This window comes from Phyllostomus discolor, chromosome 13 (assembly GCF_004126475.2).
Source record: "Phyllostomus discolor isolate MPI-MPIP mPhyDis1 chromosome 13, mPhyDis1.pri.v3, whole genome shotgun sequence".
Taxonomy (NCBI): domain Eukaryota; kingdom Metazoa; phylum Chordata; class Mammalia; order Chiroptera; family Phyllostomidae; genus Phyllostomus; species Phyllostomus discolor.
This window is the reverse complement of record NC_040915.2, coordinates 42,075,216-42,081,215: the sequence shown is the minus strand read 5'-3', so window position 1 is coordinate 42,081,215 and position 6,000 is coordinate 42,075,216.

The window sequence follows — 6,000 nt, the reverse complement described above, 5'->3', positions numbered from 1 at the left end:
GTGAGAGGACGAGCGAATGGGTGAGTGAGTGGATGGAGGGCCCCCACTTGTCTGTGGATCCGAGGTGGCCTGGTGCAGAATCCCCTGGAAATGAACCGGACCAGGTCTGCTCTGTCCCGCTACCCAGATGGGGACGTCGGCCCTTTCACCCGCGGAAGGAAAACTCTCCAGTTCCCTCTGCACAGAGCAGCCCAGGGTGGCCTGGGAGGGGAGCTGGCTGCGTGTTTCTACAAATAAAGTTTTATTGAACCACAGCCATGCCCAGTCATTCCGCAAAAAAAAAAACAAAAACGTTCACCTTGTGAACACGCTGTCACGTGCTCTCCTCGTGGCTACATGTTTTCAGAATGTTAATGTGCTTTAAAAACGCTGAACCGCAGGTGCGTGAAAAGCCACAACACTATTGTAGGTATATAGACGTGTTTTATTTATGCCCAGAAGAGAATGCACTATACTTGTACGTCATTTAATTAAGAAGCACTTAAGGTCATCTCCTGACCAAGAGAAGCTGTCAGCCAAGGTCATTCCCGAGGCCGGAGATGAGCCCAGCCAGGAGGAGTCTCCTCCGAAACCCCCGCCCATGTGCCTGCTGCCACTGCCTCCCCCGGCTGGGGCTCCGCGGCGGCTCGGCTCCAGGCTGGTCCTCCCTCGGCGCCGGGGTTTCGTTCGTCACGGGTTTTTTCTTTTTGCATCACTTTAAAACGTTGTCTCCCTCCCTTCACCGCCGGCCCTGAGCGGGAAGGCCGACTCCCGGGGGCGGGGCGGCTGTGCAGGACGGCCGCTGCACAGACCCGTCTGCGCCCGGCCGCCAGGGGGGAGCAGGCCGACCCCCTTCCTCCTAAGAGCCGGGTGGTTCCCCCGCCGACCCGCGCTCCCGGACCTGAGCCGTCCGGCCTCACCCGCCCGACACGGTTGAACTCGGCCAGCGCCAGAACCGAGCAGGCGCGGCTCGCTCCGGGGACCGCGGCGAAGGCGGTGGTTCTTCCTTGACAGGCACAGCCGTCTTCAAGGAGAAGGAGAAGGAGAAGGAGAAGGAGCGAACGTCTAAGACACGGTCACCAGTGCGGTGGTTCCCCACGGGGACGTCGTCGGGAGACGCAAACCGAAACCACAGCACCATAGGGCTTCGTGCCCACTGGTGAGCCTCTAGTAACAGTTGCCAAGGAAAAGGACAGGGGCCGGGGGAGCGCGCGGAGGAGCCGGGAGCCTCCCGCGTCGCTGGTGGGAAGGGGAACCGGGGCGAGAGGCCCGGGGCGCATGCAGTGTCCCCCTCCGGCCACCAGGCGGCGGCACGAGCACGCGCTACAGGAAGGCCGGGCTGGAGCCGCGGCTGAAACGCCAGGTCTTGCAGTGGAAAGCCCTGCGTTCCCCGAGGGAACCCGCTCTCGTGCTCCGCGCCCCACTCGGTGAGCCCCCGCTGGCTCCTCTGGTCCCTCCTGAACCCGCCTGCCCCCACCCTCAGAGGTGTGGTCCCTGTTCAAGTCTGCTGAGCTCTCCCCAGGCCCCGAAACTCTGCCCCAGCTGCTCGGAGGGGGAGGAGAGGCACCTGCCCAGGCCCCGCTCGGCCCCCAGAACACGTCCTGCAGGTGCTGCTGCTGGGCGTGATGGAGGTCATGCACACTCACACACACGGCACACATGCACTTAGATGTGTGCACAACATGCCTGCACACCTGTGCGTGCACTGCACTTTGTACACACCTGTACACACAGGCACGTGTGTGTGCTTGCACAAACAACGTGTCTTTGAGTGTGTGTGCACCCTGGATGTACACACACAAACACACGTGCAATCAATCACATGCACACACAGCCCCCTAAGCAGCCACCGGCCGGCATGGCTGCAGCATCTGCCCCCGCCTGGCTCAGGGCCGAGCACAGCCACCAGGAAACGCAGGGAAACGTGGGCAGGTGACAGGCCAGGCTGGCGTCTGTGATGGGCGGTCAGTGACTCAGGGTCAGGAGGGGTAGGGCCGGGGAGACGGGGGCCGGGCGGCGGGGACACACAGCAGCTCTGATGTGTCCCTGCGGCGAGCAGTGACGCAGACAGGACAGGCAGGTGACACCAGGAGGCGACAGCGTGAAGGGCCTGGGTCCCTCAGTGAGCCCCAGAATGACGAGCACCCCAACAAGGCAGATTGGGGGGCAGGGGCGAAGCTCAGCCCCCCGCCACGTGTCTGTGGGGCAGGCAGGGGTTTGTGGCTGACGTCTGGGCCCCCAGCTCCCTGGATGCTGCCCAGAGAAAGCTTCCCAGGGCTCCGTGAAAAAGGCAGGAAGTTCAAGATCCCTTTAATGAGTTTACTCAGCCTTCGGAACACCAAGTGTTTGTTTTCCTGAGGCTGGAAGAAAGGGCCGCCCGCTGGCCCCTCCCGGCAGCCCCGCTGGTGCGTCCCCAATTTGCTCCGGCCTCCAAAGGACTCCGGGCCATCAGAGCCCTCTCGCACCTGAGGCCCCGTCCCCCCACAGCCCGGGGCCGCGGTAATCCCCGCAAATCCCCAGGCCAAACACAGCCACCAAGCAGCCCCGCCGCCCCGGCCCCACTTTGAACCCCCGTCCCGAGGGGCACTCTGGCTTAAGCAGGACGCGCTTTGAAGGGGAAGCCGCTGTCCGTCCTCCATCTGGGGACCCGAGGCCTGGGCGGGACCCTGTCCTCAGGCACAGCCGCCGGCCCCCAAAGGCTCCGCGGCCCCGGATGACGGCCCTGGATGGCGCTCAGGCGTCAGAGAGCGGGGCCTGGTTCCGCTCTTCCAGGCTTTTACGGTGTTTCGTTGTGACGCAGTTTCAGACTTGGGGGAAACGGGCAGCCACAGCACCGGGATCCTGGGTTCCTTTCATCACACAGCCCACAGGGCAACCCCTCAGCCTTTCCTCGGCCTCCGTGTCTTCCCACGGGTGCGCGCACACACACACACACGCACACGCACACGCACCGACACAGACGTGTAATTTTCTCTCACCCTCTTAAAACTTAATCTCTGACGATATAATTAGATGTATCCTCCTCTCAAAAAGTGAAAGCGTCCCAGGCTCGGAGGCAGCGCCACGTGACCTCACTGCCCCTCACTCGGGCCCCCGCCCCCCCTCCCCCATCGGGACCCTCCGGCCCAGCAGGGACCCTCCCGCCCGGCAGGGAGGGGAGCGGAACGACTGGGCCCCTCGTTCTGCAGGTGGCGTTCCCCCGCCCACCCGGGGGTTCTCCTCCATCCCCAGCGCTGCGTGCCGGCGGCCGATGGCTTATCTCTGCCGTGTCCCCACGCGGGGGGGGGGGGGGGGGGGGGGACCTGGCTCCGCCCATTCTGTTTGAACTGGCGCCGTCCCTCCTTATCAGATCGGCCCGGACCCGAGAGTCTGGCGGTGCCCCGGGCGAGGGAAGGTGCAGGGAGCATTCCCACGGGTGTGAGTCAGCAGGGCCGTGTCGTTGTTCTGAGTTGTTCTGAGTGTGCGGGACCCACAGCCACCGGCCCTGGGCCTGCGGGGGGGAGGGGCCTTCCCACGGGGCCCACCACAGCGCAGGCCGCCAGGGCTGCCGACGCCCAGCAGCTCCACAGGGGGCAGGGGACAAAGGCGCCCCTGCCTCGGCGGGGGGCCTCCGCCCTGGGGCACGGGACCACCCCACGCAGGGACTTCACAGACAGCCCTGCCCACCCAGGCCCCACCTCCGGAGGCTCCGCTCCTCGTGGATTCGGGTGGGACTCAGACGTCGGTCACCAGGTGGTTCTAAAACTCAGCCAGGAGGGACGGAGACCCACGGGGACCCCCCGACCCCGGCCGGGAGCCCCCCGAGGGCCTGCAGAGGTCCCGAGGGAGCGAGACCCGGGTGACGGTGAGCAAGCAGAGTCCCCAGACCTTCTCACCGCCCTGTCGCGGCGGCTGCATCTGGCGCTGCTCAGTTCATGCGACTTCGCAGATCTGGCCCTTGATGTCGTCCCAATCCCCTCGGACTGCAGACCAAGGCGGGCGCCCCCAAAGGGGTGTCCACCCCTCCCCTCCAGCCTGACGTGGCCAGTGCCGCCAGGAGATGGGCTTCTCCATCCACACTCCTGCCCCAGAGCAGCTCCGTCCGTGCCCCGACGCCTCCCAGCCCACTCCCCGGGCTCAGGTGCACAGCCGGCTGAGGGGCCACACGGGCAGGGCCGCCCTGGCCTCGCCCTGGCCCAGACTCTGGTTCAGAGGGGAGTCACCCTGGCCCCGGCCGACGGACCAGAGCCCTGCCTGGCTTTCTTCGCTCCGATATCGCAGGTGAAGCTTCGGGGCTGCGGGCACGTGACGGCTGCCGCCCAGGACTCTGGCAGGGTCCCTGGCTTCAGGGCCAAATGTGCAGGGCAGAGGTGACCGCTGGGGCCGGCGCCACACCGACCCTCAAGGCAGACAGCCCTGTCTCAGCCCAGAGCGCTTGCTGGTGAGCCAACAGGTGCCCTCACCCCGCTGGATGCGCTGGCCAGGAAGAACAGACGGTTCGGGAGGGGAGCTGTCGGCCGGGGCCCGGGGTTGGTGAGCCACCCACCGGGTCGGGGTTTTCCGACCTCGAGGCCCGGCCGGCGAGGGGGCAGCCGGCAGCCAGCGCTGGCCGGGAACAAAGCGGCTCCAACTGGAAAGAGCTGGATGCCATCGTGAGTGTTTGCGGGAAGCAGACAGGCCCCCGACACGCGTGTGGGTGCTGGGTGCCACAGGCTCACCCCCCTGCCCTGCCCTGCCCTCGGAGACAGGGCACCAGGCCCACACTCTTCATCCTCGTGGCCTCCTCCTCCTCCTGCTCCCCCACCTCCCCCACCCGGTCCTGCTGGGGGCCCCTCACCCTCCCGTCACCCGGCACAGGCCCCTGAGGGCGTGGGGCCGAGGGCTGGTCACCAGGGCACAGGCCGGGTCCATGAAGACACACGGATCCGAAGAGCAAACTGCTCACTGAGGGGGAGAAGCGCCTCCTTGTTGGGAACACAAATGGGGGGCCGGCGGGCACCCTGTCCTCTCCGGCCCGCTTCGGGGCGAGCCACCCGGAGGCCAGCTCCCGAACCCACACGTCCCCTGAGCGTCGGCCTGAGAACCCACCACCGGCAGCTTCTCCCAGGCCCAGGGCCGCCGTCCGCCCCCAAACTCCGAAACCCTGCCTTTGAACCCCACGGCGGACAGGGACGCGGGGGGCCCTCGGGACCGCGGTGACTCAGCCGCGCAGAGAGAACAATAATATTTTCTAGGAAAGGCTGGGAGAGGCCTCCCTGCTCGTTTCCTCTGCTGTCTGTCTGTCTGTGCCGCTGATAGCGGCTCTGGGGGCCCGGCTTTTCATCCCAACAAGCCCCGGATGGCCGGAGTTCAGAGGGCACGGGCTGAAACAACGTGGAGGCTGTTTTTGAAGGGATTCACGGATGAAAAGTTTACTGCTGCCCCCCCCCCTCCGGGCCTTACAGGAAGGAGATGGGGGTGGGGGAGGGCATGCAGAGCGACAGACTCGAGGTGTGACAGTCAGGCTGACAGAGCGGAATCAACGCCCGCTGTCTAGGTCTTTGCAGGCGGGTCAAGCTGTTCTCCTGTCCCGGCAGTACAGGGAGGCTGCACCCCCGTCCCGGGCTGAGCAGCGGCCCCCAGACTCATGCCGGTGTGGCCCCGCTGGGAGCAGCGTCTTTGCAGAGGGGGTCGGCTAAGGGGGTTCCAGTCGGGGTCGCTGGGTGCAGGGTGAGCCGGAAGTCCAGGGATGGGCGGCTGCATATGAGGAAGAAGAGGGAGAGTGGACACAGAGACACAGAGGCAGGGGCTGGCGCGATGCGGCCACAAGCCCAGGACAGCTGGGCCACCAGGAGCTGGAAGAGGCAAGGAGGACCCTCCCCCGAGCCTTCTGCCCCCACCTGCCCCTGGGTGGCAGACCGCCGGCTGCGGGCTCCGGGGCTGGGAGGGAACAAACTCCAAGACCCGAAGCCCCCGCGTTGCTCCGAGTGGTCACGAGACCCCAGGACGCAGATGCTGCCGCTCAGGCTCCTGTCTACACCTGGGGACTCAGTCGTTTCCGGC